Source organism: Meriones unguiculatus, chromosome 10, assembly GCF_030254825.1.
Source record: "Meriones unguiculatus strain TT.TT164.6M chromosome 10, Bangor_MerUng_6.1, whole genome shotgun sequence".
Classification (NCBI taxonomy): domain Eukaryota; kingdom Metazoa; phylum Chordata; class Mammalia; order Rodentia; family Muridae; genus Meriones; species Meriones unguiculatus.
In genome coordinates this window covers 108,859,442-108,878,714 of record NC_083358.1, presented here as the reverse complement: position 1 = coordinate 108,878,714, position 19,273 = coordinate 108,859,442, and the positions used below count along the sequence as shown (strand labels likewise).

General features: G+C 49.4%; 1 long non-coding RNA gene and 5 other non-coding genes across 8 annotated transcripts; 5 read left to right on the top strand and 1 right to left on the bottom strand.

Moving 5' to 3' along the window:
* Trnag-ccc (transfer RNA glycine (anticodon CCC)) lies at positions 1–71 on the top strand. Its single transcript has one exon. It is a non-coding gene; the product is annotated as a tRNA-Gly (tRNA).
* A 9,634-nt stretch (positions 72–9,705) lies between these two features.
* Positions 9,706–9,779, top strand: Trnan-guu (transfer RNA asparagine (anticodon GUU)). Its single transcript has one exon. It is a non-coding gene; the product is annotated as a tRNA-Asn (tRNA).
* Positions 9,780–11,770: 1,991 nt separating this feature from the next.
* On the top strand, positions 11,771–11,844 carry Trnan-guu (transfer RNA asparagine (anticodon GUU)). The gene has a single exon. It is a non-coding gene; the product is annotated as a tRNA-Asn (tRNA).
* Positions 11,845–14,429: 2,585 nt separating this feature from the next.
* Positions 14,430–16,831, top strand: LOC132656979 (uncharacterized). 3 transcript variants are annotated; one of them, XR_009594823.1, is made up of 2 exons: positions 14,430–14,583; positions 15,909–16,831. It is a non-coding gene; the product is annotated as an uncharacterized LOC132656979 (long non-coding RNA). The 3 variants fall into 3 exon arrangements; XR_009594821.1 differs by lacking the exon at positions 14,430–14,583 and adding an exon at positions 14,694–15,206; XR_009594822.1 differs by lacking the exon at positions 14,430–14,583 and adding an exon at positions 14,694–15,247.
* On the top strand, positions 15,731–15,803 carry Trnav-cac (transfer RNA valine (anticodon CAC)). The gene has a single exon. It is a non-coding gene; the product is annotated as a tRNA-Val (tRNA).
* Positions 16,832–18,921: 2,090 nt separating the features above from the next.
* Trnaq-cug (transfer RNA glutamine (anticodon CUG)) lies at positions 18,922–18,993 on the bottom strand. The gene has a single exon. It is a non-coding gene; the product is annotated as a tRNA-Gln (tRNA).
* Between the last annotated feature and the right edge of the window lie 280 nt (positions 18,994–19,273).

The window sequence follows — 19,273 nt, the reverse complement described above, 5'->3', positions numbered from 1 at the left end:
GCATTGGTGGTTCAGTGGTAGAATTCTCGCCTCCCACGCGGGAGACCCGGGTTCGATTCCCGGCCAATGCAGGACCCTCTATTTAGGCTTTTGCTTTTCTACCAAATTAGTAGAGACAGCACAGTGTCTGCGATTTACAAGACCGTCCGTTAGCGTCTCCACCCTGCTGTTCCCGGATCCGACCACTGAGTTCAGCTTTGAGAACCGTGGAGCTGCGGAACTGGACAGTTTTCTTCCGACGGAGCCTTGGAACCCCCGAAAGCCAGAAGGCCCCGATTCCGGCTGGACCTCGGGCTGAACCCTGGCTGCGGTTCCCTCCGCATAAAGGAGGGGGCTGCAGAGGGCAGGTCCAGGGCTGGTCCAGAGCCACCCGGGGTAGGGGCGGGAGCGGGGGCCTGAGGACTCGGTGTAGACGTCCCTGGACATCCTCAGCTGGTCACCTCCGCTGTGCCCTCCTCCCTTTGGAGTCCGAAGAAGGAAGGAATCCTTATCCCTGGCACCAACAGAGTCGGCCCGAAAACTACACTTTTAATAAGAAAAAACAAAAAACAAAAACAAAAAAAAACAAACAAGGTTCATAAATACACGCAAGCGCATACAAACAGTGAACAAGACGAGGGAAATTAAGCAGCCGGGCGTGGTGGTGCAGGCTTTTTGTCCCAGCCTTCAGGAGGCAGAGGCAGGCGGATCTCTAGGACTTTAAGACCAGCGTCGTCTACACCGTGAGTTCTAGACCAGCCTCAGATAGTCGATGAGAGTCTGTGGAAAACAAACAAACAAACAAACCAAAAAACCCTTTGACCCGCAACCTGCAGCCACCCGCCTAGGGGCGCCCCTTGGTCACCCACGGCCGCCAAGTTCTGTCCGTTTGCACTTTTAGCGTCTTAAAAGTACTAATTCATAGTCAAAACAATCCTGAGCAGGGAGAACGATGCCGGGGAGATTACCATGCCGGATCTCAGATGTATTACAGGCCGCAGTAATAAAAACGATGTGGTCACGGCACAAAAACAGACGTGTAGACCAGTGGCACAAATCCGAAGGTCCGAACGTGAGCACAGCACCTTCAGCCATCCAACAGCTGGCGCTGCCAGAAACACGTGCTGGGGAAAGGAGGCATCTACGACCAGCCGGGCGACCGGTCGTCCGCACTGAAGATCTGCTGAACCAACATCAGGCGAGGACTTCTTTCGGCAGAATATTACCTTCACGCTCCAACAAGCACTTCCACGGCCAGGCGTCGTGTTCTTTGCATTTATCTTCTGGGAAAGGGTTCAATTGGTAACATGTAAAAAGCTTGCTTGCTCTTTTCCAGTCAGAAAAAGAACGTTAGCAGATCGGCGTCTCACAGGCTGTGTTTGCAGTTAGAGCTGGAACAGGGTACGGTGGCTAAGAATGAAGACTCAGCTCCCGGAGCTTCCCTGACTCCAGTCTTTCACCATCTGGTTCCCAAATGTAGGGCTCAAGGAATGGCACACAGCTTTCAGTAAAGACATCCAAAGCACAAAAGGGAAGCAGAAACTGACGGCATTAACAGCAAAGAAATGGAAAATTCCCCACCAATTGGAGACCTACATATGCAACTGCTCAAAGCCTTACCCAAGGGGGATGAGACGGGGTGTGTGCAAAAAATTAAACCACATGAAGCCTTTTCACAGTTAAACGAGTTCAGAAGCACTGTTACGGGTTCCACCCATCATGAGACACCGATGCAAATAATGAAATCTCTAAAAAAATGCTCAGCAAAGAGGGAAAATTCCTATTGCCGTTTGGTCCTTTTGCACTTTACATACTTACTGATTCTCAGAGCTTGCACAGTTAGTTATGCTATGGCTGAAGGTGAGGCAGAAAAAAAAAAAAAAAGACAAATGCCAATCCAGATATTTAACAGCTGGCCGCCTACCAGCACTTAGACCTCTGCCTAAATTCGGCATGTGTAATCTTGATATTTTATCTTTGGCAGGTTGTGGTGACACACGCCCTTAATCCCAGAACCCCGGAGACAGAGGCAGGTGGATCTCTGTGAGTTCAGGGCCAGCCTGGTCTGCAGAGCATGTTCCAAAGAGAAACCCTGTGTCCAAAACCAAACCAAACCAAAACAGAATCCTCATGGTTCCTCTTCAGAAGAGATTGTTCTTTCCAAAACTCAGTATGAAGAATTACTAAAAGAAAATTTAAAATTTGCTGTTGAAATGGGTGAGGACTGAGTTGATGTGGTTCCAGTATTGATGGTGGACCTTCTGCATATAATCTCAAGTTTTCTAAGCCTTTTAATAAAAAAAAAGGATCAATATGAGGTTCAAAAAAGATACAATCTTCAAAATGCCTGTAGGCAATGTTCCATAGACAACTTGTTTCAATTCCCGGTAACTATAACTCAGGTTGGACCTAATGATAATTTTATTCATATTCCAATTACCTTTAAAACAATGAAGAACCTTAAATACTCCATAGTTGCTTATAGAATGCATTCTTCTTCTGCTAAAATTTTTTTACAAGGACTCACCGATGAATGCTTACTGGTTACTCCCATATAATTGGAAGGCCTAACCAGGGTCATTCTAGAAACCAGGCTTATTTAATTAAAATTCAGATCATGGCGGCAAGATGAAGCTAGTACTGTGAATAGATAAAAATCAAGAAACTAATATTGCTATTACTGCAGATCAAACCAAAGGTCGCCCTGTTGATTGACTCTCTAGCCCACAATGGCCTTGGTTGTCAATGGGTTGTGTTGATGGGAGAGAGCATGGTGGCCTGTCTCTGCTTATCTGATTATTACTACTGTTTCTATTTGTTCAGGTGAGTTGATCCCAGTTGGGTCTCCCTGGAAACAGTCCTTGTCGTGTCTTATGTTTTGTTTGAATAAGTTTTGTTATAGTTCTGTCTCCCAGTTCCCTCCTGGAGCTTACTCAATGAAGTCTGCTCTTTAAGTCCCACAAAACCTCTTTTATCCCTGAGCTTTCTCTGTTCTCTGTCTGCTCTGGTTCCTCCCTCTGGTCATTTGACTCAGTTCGCCAGGAAGTCAAATGTCTTCTGGTGCGGATAATGTAGGGTTTCGCAGGGTTTAAAGCCTGCTCTGAAGTTGAGTAACTGCCCACCCTCCACCTATCCAAGCATGCTTCTTTAAAGTTTTCTCAAATCTCTGTCCTGGGTCAAAAGGCCATTTGACTCTAGGACAGATATGAAACAGAATAGAACAACCCAGGAAAAGACACTAAGTGTTTTAAAACAATTAAAAAGTAGACTATTCCCAAGAGACATTACTATTGCTTAGCTCCTCTTCTGGGGTTAACTCCCTAAAAGTTTTGTGTTGTTATAATGTTCTTTTGGGATGTATACAATTTACCCTTGTTCATTCACATGCTGATTTCTCTACCCCACTATCTGGTTTCAATCCCAACATTGTATTTTGATGTTTGTGCCAAGCATCACCTGTCTCAAGTTTCTGTAAGCATGCCACCATTTGTTCTCTGTATTGTCAATAAAACAACCAGCCAATGCTGAGCAATGAAGAGAATAGGGTGGGACATCCTGGTCCAGAGGGGAGGAGAAAGAAATGGGTGGGAGGGAGTCAGGAAGAGAGATACAGGAGAAGAGGACTTCGAACCTGCCGGAGAGATGAACTGGACCAGAGATACGACTAAAAGCAAGTATAATGGGTGAAATCTGAATGGTAGGAAACTGTACAGGCTTGGAGATTGAAGATGGAATAACTATTGCCCAGCATTGTGCTCAAGGTTAATTAAATACATCCTAGTCTCTGTGTGGTGATTTGGGTTTACAGCTGGTTTAGGAATAACCACTGTTTAACTAAAAGATAAATCAGTAGTAAATATTAATATTCAATGACACTTATGATAAACTATAAACTTAAACCAAGATTTATAAGTTTATTGGGTATGGTTTTTTTTTTTTTAAATCTAAAAATCTGTAACAAGTTCACGTAAAACTTCTCAGTCCTTTTAAATCCGCTGGTTATCATTATATATTTAGAAAAGCAACGAGATCTTTAGAAAATAAACAAAAATAGGCAGACGGCTTCAAGTGATTACATAAGAAAAATTAATAATCACTATTCAAAACAATTGTATTCAGTTTTGAAAGTTAGCAAGGGGGCTGGAGAGATGGCTCAGCAGTTAAGAGCACTGGCTGCTCTTAGAAATCCTGAGTTCAATTTCCAGCACCCACATGGTGACTTAAAACTGTCTATAAGGGGATCTGATACCCTCTTCTGTCATGTAGGCATACATACAAATAGAACACTCATATCTATAAATAAATACAAATTTAAAAATATATATAACACCGAGTGTGGTGGCTCATGCCTGTAATCCCAAGGCTTGTGAGGCAGAGACAGGCGGATCTCTGAGTCCAAGGCCAGACTAGTCTCAAACATGTTGTTATTGATCCTATTATTAAGCATAAACCTCTTGGTCAAACACTGAGTTTACAGACTGATGCTAATACATTTAGAATTGCTGGATGTTTTGATGGAAAAGATGTTTCTAAAGTATTGCAGATCCCATACTTACCTGTCCAAAAGGCCAAATTGACAGCTATTATGGTCTTGTCAGATTTTCCTTCAGCCTTTAAACAGTTACAGGTTCACAATATATAGCATATTCTGTTCAACATATTTAAACTGTATTTAAGATTTATTTATTTATTATTTATACAGTATTCTGCCTGCACATACACCTACATGACGAGGGCACCAGATCTCATTATAGATGGTTGTGAGTCACCATGTGGTTGCTGGGAATTGAACTCATGACCTTTGGTAGAACAGCCAGTGCTCTCAGCCTCTGAACTCTCCAGCCCTCACTGAATTTCTTCATCCTGATGACACTAAATTATTTTCTTTTATTCTCACAGTCACACCAGCTATAAACTAATCACATTAATTCACTTTTCGTTACTGATATTGGAGCCCACACTAATCTCCCCGGCCCTGTGGCCAGGGTCAATGAATTCACAGCGCATTTATAGACTTTTCGGGAGGGAGGGTTAAAAACACGAGCTCAGAAAGGAAAGAAATCTTTGCTTTCCTTGTGCAGTGCTGATTGCTGACACGGCCAAGAACAAATGACCTCCATGCTATCTGTAGGACTGACACCACCCCGGCCCTCTCCTAGGCCCTTAAGGTAATAACACTTGTAGCCTAACTCTAGAGCCCACTTCCTGGAAGAAGTGACACGTACTCAGCAGAGAGTTTCAGTATAATTATGCCTCCTTGTGCACAGGGGATGTATTACACCAGGAACTTTTCCAAATTGTACTGTACCTAAATCTGCCTAAGATGAACTGTTTTAGACTCTAGAATTTGAACCAGTAACGACCAAATAAGTCCTGGTGAACCGGATTTCCCTCATTCTCCACACAGATTGTCATTCCGAGGGCCCTGGAGTTTGCATGCTGAAATCACTGAGAATCAGATGTGATTATGTTAGGTGACCAAATACCCAGCTTGCAAAGACAGTTATCACTAGATGTGACTGGAGTCTGGCTCACGGCTGTGTTACTCCTGTGCATTGGATGAGACCTTGCTCCCTTCAGCTGAGGTCAGAAAACGTTTGTTAATATTAAATCATGGCAATATGACTAAGGAAATACTGAAACTGCAGTCTAATACTACACATTTGCAGAATAATTGCATGGACTGCCTGGTGATAAAATATTGAAGGGTATTATTGCTGGTCGATTGGGGAAATTAAATCCATTTAATCAACCTAAGATTGCAAGCTCCTCCTTTGTGGTTATATGTATATTTCTTGTTTGCTTTTGTTATTTTTAATAGGCTGGGAAAAAAAAAAAAAACAACCTCCCAACCTCCCAACATCAAGAAATAACTCAACGTTGAGCAGCTGTATTCAACATTATGTTACAAAATATGGTTAAAAAAGAGGAAATTAAGGAGATTTGCTGAGCAAATCAGCCCAGGACAATGCATTTGCCAGACATCCCTTGAAAACAAGAGGATGTTCGCAGATTTTGGCAGAAAACTGCCTTCACACTCCAACAAGTACTTCCTCGGCCAGGCATCATGTTCTTTGCATTTATTTTCTGGGAAAAGGTTCAATTAGTAACATGTAAAATGCTGCTCTTTTTCCAGTCAGAAAAAAGCTAACACCAGCAGATCGGTATCTTCCACCCTGTGTATTTGTACTCTGAGCCACAGCAGTATAATCTGGTTAAGAATACAGACTGAACTCTGCTCCTGGATAAGCTGAGTCCTTGGCTGTTCATTTCAGTGTCTGTCTCCTGGGCCCTGATCATTCACACCGCATATGGAAGAATCAAATTAGACCTCTATCTATCACCTTTCACAAAAACTAACTTTAATTAAATGAATCAAATATCTAAACATGAAACCTGAAACACTAATATTGCTAGAAAAAAAAATAGGCAGTACCCTGCATGACTTTCTGAATAGGACTCTCTTTGCCCAAGAATTGAGGCTAACAATTGAGAAGTGGAATTTTGTGAAGCTAAAATGCTTCTGTGCATTTTAGTTTCACAACCAGGTGAAGAGCAAGCCCACAGAGTGAGAGAGAATCTCTGCCAGCTATACACCCGGCAGAAGAAAAGATCTATTTTTAAAAAATGGACCTTGGACTTGAAGACAGAGGAAAAGAAGGAGAACAACAAGAAGACATATATCAAAACAAAACAAAAAACCCACAAACTTCATAATCCTTAGAAAGTAGAGAAACGCAAACCAAAACAACTTTGAAATTTCGTCCTACCCCAGTAAGAATGTCAAAGATCAAAAACAACCAACAGCAAGTATGAAGAGGATGTGGAGGCAAGAGAACTTTAGTTCACTGTTGCTATGATTGCAAACTGGTCCGGCCACCCTGAAATCAGTGTAGAGATTCCCAAAAAGTAAGAAGTCTACCATAGACCCAGCTTTACCATGCCTTAACATACGCCCAAAGGACTTGGCGTTCTACTCCACAGGTACTGCTTTCTTCACAAGAGCTATGAAACGGAAACAAACTAAATGTCCTTCAGCCAGTGAATGCATTATGAAAATGTGGTACATATACATGATGGAGTACTATCCAACTGTAAAGGAAAAATAAAATCCTGAGCTTTGCTGGTAGATGAAACGAGGAAAGATCATATCCAGTGAAGGAACTCAGACCCAGAAAGAAATGTTGCACGTTCTCAGTTATCTGAGGTTCCTAGCTCCAAATCTTCACATGTGAGTATCCTGGAGTAACTGCAGAAAACAGGGAAGCAAAAAGGGACCATTGCCAGGGTTTGGGGAAAGGGAGCAATAAAGGAATAGCAGGATACAAGTGATGTGATGGGGAAAATGAAGACCATGACGAGACTCTGATTAGGGAGAGAAGGGAGATAAATATAGAAGGGGAGAGGAGGGTAAAATAACAGCAAAGGTGTAAGAAAAGGTTGTAACAAATCATGCTGTTAGCTACCTACCTAACCTCCCTTTTCTGTATGCGCCTGGGGGGGGGTGTAGTTTAAATGAAATTTCCCATCTTGGCTGATAACAATCCCACCACGGATCAAAGACCACCGAACCACAGTCAGCACGAGAAGACCTCTTGAGTTATTGGTCAGAGTTGTCCAGAGTTGTCTTGGAACGTGATAGCCTGTTGCTCTTGCCTGTCGTTGCTCCCGGGAGGTAGAGCCGGGTCCCCACTGCTGGAGACACCAGAGGCCCCTGGGCTGCAGCTCACCCGAAGCGTCCTCCCTGAGGAACCGTCTCCATAGTACCAGAAGGCAGCATGCACGCTTCCAAAGGAGGCAGCCCTACTCAGCCGCAACCACAGCAGCGACCCACACTGCACACACGCCATGGCAGGAACCAGCAGCTTTCTAAAGGGCAAAGGGAAAATCCCAACTGGAAACCTAGGCAGCTTCCAAGGACTCGTGAGTGAGGTCATGGACCTTGAGGAGAACCTACAACCACTTCACTACCCAGCATCATCCCCAACTTCGTTCTGAATATTCGTCCTGAAGCCCACAGGTAAGTGTGGTCCTCTCCCCTCAACAGGAAACTTCTTTACAGCAGGTGGAGACCATTACAGAAACACAACCAATCAAAATGCACACCTGCGGAAGCCAGTCCCCTCGGGTCATCTACTGGGAGACACAATCTTACAGCCAACTCCCTGACACTCAGGCTCTTAAACTGTTTCTGTCCCTCTTCTGACACATGCCCCGAGCCTCAGGTATTGGCGTGTTTTGCAGATGGATCAGAAGCCGCTCCATAAAGTCTCACCAGCCATGACTGCCTAAACATGAGCAGACCGAAGAAGACAATATGCTAATAATATACAGGTAATTATTCAGACAGAGCTAGTTGTGTTTAGAAATATGTACGTATGTGTCACTGTTGGGGGCTGGGCTGGTGCTGTGGATTTTGTTGCTAATTCCTGACCCCCAAGATCTGGTTGCTGCCCAGATGAGCACATTTGCTTGTACTCCTGTCCTTGTCAAAGAAATTATTACTGTTTGACCAATAAAAGCCAGTCCCTGGGCAGGGCTGAAGGAAGGTGGGCGTGGCCAAGGTTGGAGGATTTTCGGGGCAGGGGATCCCCCTCCCCCGCAATGGGTGAGCGTGGAGAGGAGCACATGGCCAGATGACATGGATGGAAGAAAGCTGTCAGACGGGAGACTGAGCAAGAATGTGTGAGATCATGGGTGGGAGGTTGCCCAGGTAGAAGTCATTGGAGCAGACGGCATGGGGTGGGGGGCTGGGAGAGCCCAGCGAGGCTGTTCTAACATCTCTCAGGCGTCTGTGTCCTTGTAGTGATTATAATAGCAGGTTTGAGGTTCTGCCGCCATAGTTATAGGGCTAATAATAAACATGGTTAGACCCTACCGTTAATCTAACGGCAGCAGGACGCGCACACGCATACATGTTACAGCAATTAATGCAAAAAGGGGCCGTGAATTTGGAAGAGAGCAAGGAGGGGTATGTGGGGGAATTTGGAGGGAGGAAAGGGAATGGGGAAATGATGTAATTGTAATCTTAAAAAATAAAATAAGTGGGGGCTGGAGAGATCGCGCAGCGGTTGAGAGCGCTGTCTGCTCTTCCAGGGGACCTGGGTTCAAGCCCAGGACCCACAAGGCAGCTCACGGCTGTCTGCAACTCCAGTTCCATGGGATCCGACACCCTCACACAGACATACATTCAGGCGAACACAAATAAATTAAAAAATAAATAAAAAGAAGTCACACACACACACAAAAAAATAATGAAAAACCACAACCAGTCAAAATGCAAAGCCAGGAAACCCAGTACCAAACGCCAGCCCTGAAAACACACGCAGAAACGAGCATGTGTTTGTGTCTGTGTTTAGAAATACATAGCTGTGCTCGTGTGTACGTCACAGGCCAGAAACGTGAAAGGGAGCAGGAGAGGGTGTAAGGAAGGTTTGGAGGGAGGAAAGGAGGGGAAATGACGAACTTCATTGTCATCCCGACAGAGAAATGTCTGAAGGGAAAACGGAGCTTTCTCCTCCCTCCTCTCCGCCGTGGCGGCGACGCGGCCTGCTCCGCCCCGGCGCGTGGGTTCGAGGCTTCAGTCCACCGCTGCAGCTGCCGTCGCCGCTCGCAATCTCCGGGTTTCCGAGGCGCCGGAACCAACCGAGCAGCTTCGCGCTGGCGGTGACGTCGGCCACCCGGAAAACGCACTCTCCACCCGAAGGCGGCGGCCACCGCGCCAGGGTCTCTGTGGCGCAATCGGTTAGCGCGTTCGGCTGTTAACCGAAAGGTTGGTGGTTCAAGCCCACCCAGGGACGGTGCTCGGCTTTTACAATAGAGAGTGGCTTTCTCCTCCCCAGTCGGCCTTTCTTGTGTCCCCCCAAAGGAAATGTTCTGAGTAACTGGCCGAGGGCGGCTGTTATCTGAGAAGGGGGGACCAGGTGACCTCTTGCTAAGTGTGGTCTTGGACAAGAGAAAACCTCCTATGCCAGCGTTTTTTTCCTAAAAATCGCATTTCTCTGTGCCAGGAAGATCTGCCAGCCTCCCCTCCTGTAGGCTTCTATGCACACATGTAATTCCTTTTTTTAAGTCTAGTGACTGTGTTTTCTTCTGTTGTGCCGTTATTTATTCTTTAAAATGAAGCCGTTTTCCTGCCTGTATGTTTACACAGAGACCTGCAGCCATTGTCTGTCGGTTGTCCCAGCATCTCTAAGAGGCCGAGCCCCAGACTTACAAATGTTATGCCACAGAGATTACAGCAAACAACAAACCTTATAATTTTGTTTTCCATGAACTTGGAACCAATTTATTCATTTTCTCTGTTAGGTGACGCACGGCGCCTAACGCAGTCGGTAGGTCTGTTCTGATGGGCAGTTGATTTGTTCTGAGGTTTCATTATGTTTTGGTTGTGGTACTTGCTGCTATTTGAACTGGTTGAAAACTGGTTCCCATTTTATCAAATGTATGAAAATCCTATGAGACCAGTAGGTGTCAGTATGTGTCTATAACATGAATGTTCTCCTTTCACACTCGCCTCCCGCCAAGAAGCTTCCCCAAGACAGCCAGAGCTGCACACAGGAACCCTGTCTCTAAATAAATAAATAAGATAAAACCCCAGTAGCTTCAGTCCAGCCCTCTACCCGAAGGTGATCACGGAAAGAAAACAGGGTCCTGGCTATACAATGGAGTTCTCAAGCTTAGAACAATTTTACAATTGCTTAAAGTGAGCTGACAAAAGGCGGGAAGAGATATTCTGTCGTCATGTGGCAGTGAGTGAATATTTGGTCCGTCACAGGGACCAGCATAGGATAAAATGAAGGTTTCTGGCAGCCATGGAAGCTAAGAATTAACAACCATTTGTATAACAATTAGTTACGGTTTTAATTGAAAGCTTGGTTGTTAGAATACAATTAGTCCTCTCAGGGTATCCATTAATTTTAAGTCTTCTCCTTCTCCTCCTTCTTCTTCTCCTCCTCCTCCTCCTCCTCCTCCTCCTCCTCCTCCTCCTCCTCCTCCTCCTCCCCCCCCCCCGTTGAAGGAATAATTAAATTCTGAGGGAAGTTTACTCTGGCAAGCTTGTGTATGATCTGGTAGACCCGTGGCTTTCAGGCTTTTCGTGGTGGAGGACAGCTTAGTGGGGAGGGGTGTTAGAACAAACCTTATTTCATGAAATGGAAGCGGGGGGGGGGGGGATGGAGCTGAGGTCCCGGTGCCCTCATCAAGAGGCAAAGCTTCAATGGCCACACAACCTCCCCGTAACCCAAAGCTGAAGACTAAGGCTAAGGCTGTTTTTTTGAGACAGGGTTTCTCTGTGTAGCCCTGGCTGTCCTAGACCTTGCTCTGTAGACCAGGCTGGCCTCAGACTCACAGGGATGCGCCTGCCTGTGCCTCCCGAGTGCTGGCCTGGACTGAGGCTGTTTCACGCAGAGCCTCTGGGAGACGCCTAAGGTTCAGACTCCACGAGAGCAGTCCAACGCCTTTCTGACGCTCGCAGAATCAGTGGCCCCGGACCAGGGACACAGCCCCCGGCCACCCCAACTTCTAGATCACAAGATGGCGCCTGTCTCCTGCTCTGTACTTAACAGGCAGGACCCCGGCGTTTGGCCCCCACAGGCTGACGGGTCAAGGCCGTGGTCCTCCGGCCTCCGCCTCCAGAGTGCTGGGGTAGAGGGGTGGCCGTCACCGCCTGACTTTTGACCTCTGCTGAAGCGCCCGTTTGGTAGAAGGTGCAGAGCGCCCGGCTCCCGGGGTTGGCGGGTCGCCGCGGGCTCCTGCCTCACCAGGCCGCCGGCCGAGGGCCTCCCGCACTGTCTCTGTGGCGCAATCGGTTAGCGCGTTCGGCTGTTAACCGAAAGGTTGGTGGTTCGAGCCCACCCAGGGACGACAGGCTTTCCAGCTCCTCCCCTTTTGGAGCTCCGGCCCCGGGAGGAGCGAGGGCGCCGCCTCGGGCCGGAGAGCAGCGGGCGGACGGACGAACGGACGGACAGACGCCCCCGGCGGCCCCGCAGCGAGGCTCGGCCAAGAGTGCCAGCGCGGAGCCTCTCCCGGCGCCGGCCCGTGGCTCGCCGTGATCGTATAGTGGTTAGTACTCTGCGACCTCGGTTCGAATCCGAGTCACGGCACTACGGTCAAACTCAGGCAGCGTTATTATTATAGACTTCGGGCTAATTTCCGGTCTACATAGAAGCTGGATATCGCTGGTCCCTCAACTCCCCGCTGTCCTGTCCCGCAGGGTGTGGTCACCGCCTGGGTGGCGGGCCTGGCGAAGGGGTTTCACGAGGGGATTGCTGACCCCTGCCAAGTCTCCAAATGCAGGGGACTGGAGACAGCGTCCGCTTCTCCGGACTTTTGACTTAAGTTTTGACACCGTCACTTCTTATCTTTAGAAATAGTTTAGCTTCACCCCACTTTTTTCTTTTTCTTTCTTTCTCTCTGTCTCTCTTTCCCTCCCTCCCTCCCCCCTCTCTTTCTCTCTCTCAATTGTTGTTGGTTGGTGTTTCCAGATAGGGTTTCTCTGTATTCCCCTGGTTGTTTTGGACTCTCTTTGCACACCAGGATTACAGGTTTGCTGAATATATGGCAAAGCCTAGGCTTTTTGAGAAGGTAAGGAACCCAAGATGCAGGTTTAGCTGTGGTTTTTTATCTTTCGTTTCCACACGCAAGGAGCTGACAAGCTTTTTATGCGCACCGAGGTCCTTCCAGGATCGCCACATGATATATTTAATCTTCGTAAAGCTCATTTGTCAAGAAGATCAAGACATGCATTGGCCTTCGAAACTGACAATTAATAAGGACTTAAGACTTTGCTGATTTTACTCTTGACCAACTAAACAAATGCCAAGCGGTCACTCCAGTTATGGTAAGTGGCCACGCTGAAATAGTGGCTCTTTAATGTAAACTTGGCACAAGTGAGTTCTTTGAAAAGAAGTGTCTTTTATGCAATTTCAGCTTCGTTGCTTGCCACGTGGAAGGCCTGGGGTGCTCTAAACTACTGGGTTGAGACCCTGGAAGACCAAGGGAGAGGAGCCTCTCAGGGAGAGTGGGAAGACTGAACTCCCACAGAAGAAGGCTGCTTGCGCTGTGTAAAGACTGGGCACCGGCCGGACCGAGTCACCCCTCTCCCGGTTCCCCTCTCTTGGGCTTCTGCCACACTCCACTCAGTTTGGACTCCGTGCTAACTCCAAATATTTGGAAATTGTAGGACAGCCTCCTGACTCCTAGTTCTGAGACTACAGACACCTGGCAAACACGCCCTGAAGCCCAGTCAGCAGAACCGGGCTCTCCTGGTTTGTGAGGTGTTCACTAGCTGCCATGACCAGCGTGACTCCAAGGACAGACCTGACTGGGGCAGCGAGGGGATGAAGAGAAGACAGACAATTGGATGCACAGACAGGAAGCTAGGATCCAGGGGTCGGCGCTCTTGGAAAAACCGCAGCACCCTGGAAGCTCAGCATGTTTATTATCGAGAGTTGAACAGAGAGAGGGAGTTACTGCATACAGCTGAGCTGGGAGGAGAGAGATCGGGTTTGGGCTGTGCAGCTGGATCAGGAGACAGGCTTGCGGTTTTTGGTTTTGTTTTGTTTTTGTGTTTGTTTGTTTTTTTTTTTTAAGACAGGGTTTCTCTGTGTAGCCTTGGCTGTCCTGGAACTTACTCTGTAGACCAGGCTGGCCTTGAACTCTCAGAGAGTTTAGCTGATCTCTATAGGAGCAGTCTGTGTAGGGAGGCTGTCTTCAGGCTGTGACTTCTGGGGTTAGGGAGTGGGAGAGAGCTATGACGGACATTTGCTGCACAGCACCACCGTCTGCGCTCAGCTCCTCGACAGCCCCCTGAGACCCTCTAAGGGAAGGCCTGGCCGCTCGGAACTGCCGCTCAGAGCCTCCCCTGATCTCACAATTAGCTGTGCATCTTTCCTGTAAATTAATAGGGCCTTCTGTGTGGCGTGGATTCCTGGAACTTCTTCAGTTTTCAGGAAGTATTCTGTGTGGGTAGGCAGATGATTCCTCAGAGGCTGGTAGGAGTGGGGTTAGGATTTCACGCTTACTGAATGCCATCCTTTCATCAACTCTTAAAGCAAATTAACATGTCACAAACTCAATTGATTCAGTTCTGTAACCGAGGTTTCATTAATAAAGATACCAGAATATAAACGTCTTAAGTACGTTACCAACGACTGTGTAGTTTAAGTCCAGGGCTGCATTCCTGCCCTGCTCCACTACCTCCTCCCTGGCCATGTGGCCCAAGGATGGGCTTGAACTCCCGATGTCCTGACACAGAAGAGCAACAGCACACCCAGCTACAAGACCATTTTTGTTTCCATCTCTAGGAAAGGGCTTGGCGAGAAAATCCACTAAGTTGGTTTTTGGTTTTCAGCAAGTGCAGATAAATACACGTGGAATGTTCTAGGCGGCAGATGTGTGTGCTTACCTCATCCGGGGCATGAGATGAGCGTCCTTCGTAAACATCTCACATCTCGCTTCAGGACGCTTGCCATTTGCTGAAAACTAAGAGTATAGTAAGAGGCCTAAGCAGCGGGGTCCCGAGTAGTGGCTGTGCTGCAGTGACAGAGACCAGCTCAGAGCCACCCCAACGACACACACCGCCTTGGCAAGGAGCGTTAGCAGGTCGGGAATGTCCGCAGGGGGCAGGGTGTGTGGCAGGAGATGTCCGCGCAAGGTCACGGTGTGGGAGGGACGCTCAGGAGGCAGGGCCGGGGCGGGGGCAGAGGAGCAGGCCCTGGAGACCCCAGGAGCCCGCACATCCTAAAGGAGCCGAGACAGCAGCGGAGAGCAGCAGCAGGCTGGCGCCAGGCGCGGCCCTGTGCGCTCTTCCGGGGCTGGAGGCTCGCTCGTCCCGCTGTGTCTACCCCGTGGCCCCTTCGGGGACCTCTGATTCCCAGCAGAGGCTGGACACGGGGCTCCGGGTTCACCCCAGCCGCGGCTCCTCCCCGGGCAGAACTGCCTGCGGCAGCCAGCCAGCGGCGCCACCTTCCCGCGGCCCGGGAGGCCCTGCCCCGCGACACCGCGGCCCTCGGGCGCCCACGCCTCCCCTTCGGGAGCAGGGACCGCCCCGCGCCGTCCAGGAGGCGCCGAACCCGTGTCGGGGGGAGCACACACCGAGGGCGCCCTGCGGCCCGCGCCCGCCGGAGCCCGGCGGAGCAGTGATCTCTGCTTGACCTGGGGGTCCTCAAACGGATGCCAGCCAGCCCCGGGGCGCGCCTCGGCTCGGGCGGGGCCTGCGCGTGGGCGTAAATGTTCACGTATTTGTATCTATATGTGCATATATAGTGTGTGTATATATACTAGAATTTATTATATATTATATTATTATTTATATGTTATATTATATATTATATTAATTATATTATTTATATTATATTATATTATATTAACATCAATTATATTACATTATATTTATTATATTATTATATCATATTATATTTATTATGTTATATTATTTATTATATTATTATATATATGATCTTGCGAGCTGGTAAGCACCCACGCGCACCGAGCAGCCGCGGGCGCCCGGGAAAGCAGCGGCCCCCACCCCGGGGCGCCCCACAGGCCCCCGCGCAGGCCCGGCCTCCTCCCGCGAGGCCCCGCCGGGGACCCGGCCCAGGCGGGAAGGCGAGGGGGGAGGGCAGCATGCTGGCCGGGCGGCTCGCGGACCCCTGGGCAGGGCCGCCGCTGCTCGACCGAGGAGCCGCCCTGGACGGCGGGGACGGCGGGGCCACGACTCTCGGGGTCCCTGCGGGGAACCTGGCGTGTGGTTTCCGTAGTGTAGTGGTTATCACGTTCGCCTCACACGCGAAAGGTCCCCGGTTCGAAACCGGGCGGAAACAGGTTGTCTTTTTCTTTGCTAGGCAAAAGGCTGGCGTGGGGGAAAGAGAAGGAAAAGCAGCAGCAGTTAACGAGGCCTCTTTCCTCCCGTCTCCGTTTGCCATCAGCTCGCTCTGCCTCGGTTCTTGGCGTCGCTGTAGCTCCTGCGTTGACACCCGCTGCTGCTTTGGGCCTAACAGAGGCCTAGCATTTCAGACGCCATCTTAACCTCCAGTTTTCGGGCCCTGCTTTCCGAGGACTTTGTCTTGTCACCCGGACGCTCGGTGAAGGGCCCCAGAGGCGATCAGGTGAACGGCCAGTTACAGACGCTCCGTCCCGCTAGCCAAAAGGACGCCCCGCTGCTTCCTACCCCTGGGGACTTGGTGGCGTTTCGCTACCTGGGCGTTCCCTGGCTGCAAGGTGTTGCCTCCAGCTGGCTTTGATATCCGGCTGCCAGTGGTTCCAGTTTTCCTCATAAAAATCTGTTTTAGGAGCAGGCCGACCCCGTAGCCTGGCTGCTGAGCGCGGACTGTGGCCTTGACTGTCAGTTCCTGTTGAGCGTCCGATGATCATCTGTTGGCCCCAGTCTAGGGTCCGAGTGACCGGTGAGTGGCTGCTCCAGAAGCTGCAGCATCACCACCTCCTCCTGGAGCCCCTCGTCCCCAGCCTCCTCCCTGCCTTCTGACACCCACACAGGGGAGCTGGGCGGCCTCGTGACGTACTTCTTACTTGTTTACTCTTCCCGTGTAAACACACAGATGATGCAAGGCCTCTTCTGCTGACCAGCACCGCTGACCTGGGCCCCTCCTGGCGGGGTCAGCCCTGCTCGGCTGCGGCTGGTGGGGGGTAGAGGGGGGCTGGCAGAAGCTGGGAAAAGGCGAGGGGGTTGGAGTCGTGAAAAGAAGGCAGGAGAGAAACGAGGTCAGAGGCAAGGGGCGGGTCCAGAGGCCAAACTGTGTCCAGCTCGGGAGAAGGAGAGAAAGACAGCAGAGGGAGACGAGGCCCCGAAGTGTAAGTAAGATAAAGCAGTTAAATAAATAAATAAATAAATGTTTGTAAATTCCAAAGCGAAAGCCACTGAAAACCGGGGGATTGGTGTTTGGGGCACCTGGCGGTTCTGACCTCCCCCGGGCCCACTGGGACTAACTCTCGCCCCTTTGGCTTGACTTTCAATCCACGCGGTCAGAGATCCTGCAGCCGTGGTCCCGGCAAGAGCAGGGGACGCGGGGCCCAGCCCCGGGCAGGTGGCTGTTCCTTGCAGCGATGAGCAGGTGCTGGGACTGCGGGTCTCCGTGGGGTGATCGGTCAGCGCGGTCAGCCGCTCAACCCGAAGGTTGGCGGTTCGAGCCCCAGGCCTTCCCCAGTCCTTCTCTGCGCTGGGAGCTCATAGGTCTCCTCACCTGTGTTTGTTTTTCCGAGCAGAGTAAAGCAACCGAGAAGTCTGCAGCCGGTGGGACCCAAGCTATAATTTGGTTTTTGGAAGTTTTCCTTCCTTGTTTTTGCAGCCCACGTCTGTCCCCTTTCCACGTACTTTTGACTTCTGATCACGTGGTTCGATTGTCACACATAACAGCCATTCAAGGGCCATTGTCCGTATCTTTCTTCTCTCACGTGTGCTTTTATCCTACTTGAGTCATGCATGTGAACTTGTGTTTAGAGCCTGCCGTCTTCTAAGGGGGTGGACAGGAGAACAGCGATGCCCCGCCGCCGGCCGTTTTAGTGGCGTCGGTTTCCAGCGTGGACGCCGTCTGCCGTGCATCCTGGGTGCAAACAGGTTCGGGCCGAGGCAGCCACTTTCAGCCGGAAGCCTTGGCTCTGGTTGTGGGCGGTGCTGAGGGCCGGTCCCTCCGCCTCGGCGCCCCCCTCCTGGGCCTTTAAAGGCCCGCCACTGCTCTTCCTGGGGTTTGTGTGTGCCATCACTTCTTCCTCCAACTGCCGTAAGGATTTTTTTTTCTTTACTGATTAGTTTTATCCGTTTAATTCTATGTGTGTAGGTGTGGCTTTCCTCAAGTGCACGGGGTTGGGCAGAGCCTTAGGTCGGTGGGTTAATAATTCTCATTAAAAAAAAAAAATTAGTCCCTGTTCCTTCAAAAACTGTTCTCCTCCTCCTGCGGTGCGTTCAGGAAGCTCAGGCGCTGGCTAGCTTCTAACAGCTGCCCTGTTGTTACTGACGCTCTTTCATCAACCTTCTTTTCTCCTGGTTTTCTAAGGCAGGGTTTCTCTGTGGCTGTGGCTGTGTTGGAACCCGCTTTGTAGACCATGCTGGCCCGGAACTCAGAGAGCCACCAGCCTCCGAGCGCTGGGATCAAAGGCGGGCACCACCACCACGCCCCGACAAACTTTTAACATTATTAGTATTTTTCTTCCAAGTGGCTCCTGTGGTTTGACATTCCCTAATCTTTCCTCCATTTAGTAGCTTACTCTCTGTTAATTCTGTTATCTCAGATGTTATTTTCAACTCTGAAGGTTAAGTCCAGTCATTCCAATTTTTATATGGTCTGTGTCCTTGAACTTGTGAAATACAATTATATAACAGTTTCATGTGGATCGTGACGGGGTCTGGGACAGGCTTATACTCCCCTTTGGTCTTTCATTCGGTCTTTTAAAAGGATTCATATTTCTTTTATTTTTGCAATTTGTACTTCTTTCTCATTGCTCCTGAGCTGTCTTCTGAGCCAAGCTGTCCGCATTCCCTCTCTTCTGATTGTTTCAAATCCCATCCTGCCATGCAGCCTGTAAGGACTGTGACCAGGTTCCCCCGTTTCCACCCGAGGTTCTGGCAGAGACGCCAGCAGAACGTGGAGTCTCCCTTTCTGCCTGCAGGACTGCCAAGCGACCCCGCCACCTCCAGCCCTGAAGCCACAAAAACAAACAAAACACCTTTGAACCCCCGTGTGTGAGGAATGGAGCTGAGCCCCCTGCTGTGGAAGTGAAACAACACCCCAGTGCAAACTAGGACCCAGTCTTGCCCCTGGCACCCAGGGAGGTTCCGCTGCCTCAGCTAATATCCACAAACTCACTTCAGCTCACCTGAGGAGAAAGGGACGTGAACTCACACCTTTCCTGAGCACGGGAATGAAATGAAAGAAAAGTGCCCTTTTTCCAACTAAACAGAGAGGTCCTTTCTCCAACTAAACAAAGAGGTCCCACCGAGATTTGAACTCGGATCGCTGGATTCAGAGTCCAGAGTGCTAACCATTACACCATGGAACCTACAGATGCAGTGCTGTTCTGTTATCACATAGTTGTGTAAGAAGACATTTATCATTTATCCGTTTTCCTGCTGACTGGTTTTGTGCACTTTATTCTATCTTCCCCTCAGGAAATGAGACACTGAAGCCAAGTCCTCTGTGGTCTTAAAAACCAGACACGAGCCCCCATCAGGAGCACGCGTTCACTTACCACACTTTTCTGCCGCGACACCCCTTCCATTCCTCCTCCTCCCGGGAGGCTCGGTGATGAAAGGGTGTGGCCTGCCCTTCCTGTCTCCCGC